This window comes from Elephantulus edwardii, unplaced genomic scaffold (assembly GCF_000299155.1).
Source record: "Elephantulus edwardii isolate Elephantulus edwardi_28Jun2011 unplaced genomic scaffold, EleEdw1.0 scaffold00030, whole genome shotgun sequence".
Taxonomy (NCBI): Eukaryota; Metazoa; Chordata; class Mammalia; order Macroscelidea; family Macroscelididae; genus Elephantulus; species Elephantulus edwardii.
This window is the reverse complement of record NW_006399780.1, coordinates 18,604,519-18,606,403: the sequence shown is the minus strand read 5'-3', so window position 1 is coordinate 18,606,403 and position 1,885 is coordinate 18,604,519. Positions and strand designations below refer to the sequence as shown.

General features: G+C 46.4%; 1 pseudogene; it reads left to right on the top strand.

The window, feature by feature from the left end:
• Window positions 1–420: 420 nt before the first annotated feature.
• LOC102849704 lies at window positions 421–1,785 on the top strand (annotated as a pseudogene).
• Window positions 1,786–1,885: the final 100 nt, after the last annotated feature.

Sequence of the window (1,885 nt, the reverse complement as noted above, 5' to 3'; positions counted from 1 at the left end):
GTGTCAGAGGCAATGAGATTGGCACAGGATAGAGCAGGGTTTAGGGCTGTTGTACATAGGGTAGCTATGAGTTGCAAACGACTCGACGGCACATAACAACAACAACAACAACCTCTTTAGACTCCTCGTGGCTATGAAAGTTTTCCAGCTTTGCTTTGGTTTTGATAACGTTGACAATCTTTAATTGTACTGGTCAGATGTTCTACAAGGTGTCTATCTGCTGGGATTTCCCACATTTATAATTTTTTTTTTTTAATCTACTGAGTTTCTTTAAAGAAAGGACACGTCATAGAGGGGCCCTTTCCACAGGAGGGCGTGGGAAAGGCTATTCGCAAGGAAAGCTGGGAAACTCCATTCTTCCGCCACCATCTTGCTTTCATGTGACCAGGCCGTGGCCGTGGGTTGGGACAATCTTGAGCCATGAAGCTGCTAACCAGAGCCGGGACCCTCTCGCGATTTTATTCCCTCAAAGTTGCTCCCAGAGTCAAAGCCGCAGCTGGCCCTGGAGAAGCCCTTCCACCACCTCAGGACCTCGAGTTTACCAAACTACCAAATGGTTTCGTGATTGCCTCCCTGGAAAACTATGCCCCCGCCTCGAGAATTGGCTTGTTTATTAAAGCTGGCAGTAGGAATGAGGACTCCAACAGTTTGGGAACCTCTCATATGCTGGGTCTTGCATCCAGTTTGACAACAAAAGGAGCATCATCTTTCAAGATAACTCGTGGAATTGAAGCAGTTGGTGGTAGCTTAAGTGTCACTGCAACAAGAGAACACATTGCTTACACTGTGGAATGCCTGCGGGATGATGTTGATATTCTAATGGAGTTCCTGCTCAATGTCACCACAGCACCAGAATTTCGTGACTGGGAAGTAGCTGCTCTTCAGTTTCAGTTAAAGATTGACAAAGCTGTGGCTTTCCAGAATCCACAGACTCATGTCATTGAGAATTTACATGGAGCAGCTTACCGAAATGCCTTGGCTAATTCTTTATATTGTCCTGATTATAGGATTGGAAAGGTGGCATCAGAGGAGTTACATTTCTTTGTACAGAATCACTTTACAAGTGCAAGAATGGCTTTGATTGGACTTGGTGTGAGTCACCCTGTGCTAAAGCAAGTTGCTGAACAGTTTCTCGACATGAGAGGGGGTCTAGGTTTAGCTGGTGCAAAGACCGTGTATCGTGGAGGTGAAATTCGAGAGCAGAACGGAGACAGCCTGGTCCATGCTGCTCTCGTGGCAGAAAGCACTGCCATAGGAAGTCCGGAAGCGAATGCGTTCAGTGTGCTTCAGCACGTGCTCGGCGCAGGACCCCACGTCAAGAGAGGCAGCAACGCCACCAGCTCCCTCTACCAGGCTGTTGCAAAGGGAATTAACCAGCCATTTGATGTCTCCGCTTTTAATGCCGGCTACTCAGATTCCGGGCTCTTTGGGATCTACACGATTTCACAGGCTGAAGCTGCTGGAGATGTCATCAAGGCTGCCTATACCAAGTTAAAGCCATTGCTCAGGGAAGCCTTTCGGATACAGTCGTCCAAGCTGCCAAAAACAAGCTGAAAGCTGGATACCTAATGTCGGTGGAATCTTCTGAGGGTTTTCTGAATGAAGTCGGATTCCAGGCTCTAGTTTCTGGTTCTTACATGCCACCAACCGCAGTCCTTCAGCAGATTGACTCAGTGACTGCTAGTGACATAAAAAAACGCTGCAACGAAGTTTGTTTCCGGCAAAAAATCAATGGCAGCAAGTGGAAATTTGGGGCATACACCTTTTGTTGATGAATTAAAATAGTGAAGTCCATATTACATCAAAGAACTGACCATTGACTCAACTCAGCAGCAGACACATCAAAGTTTAAAAAGGCTCCAATATAACGTTTATCTCTTTTTTT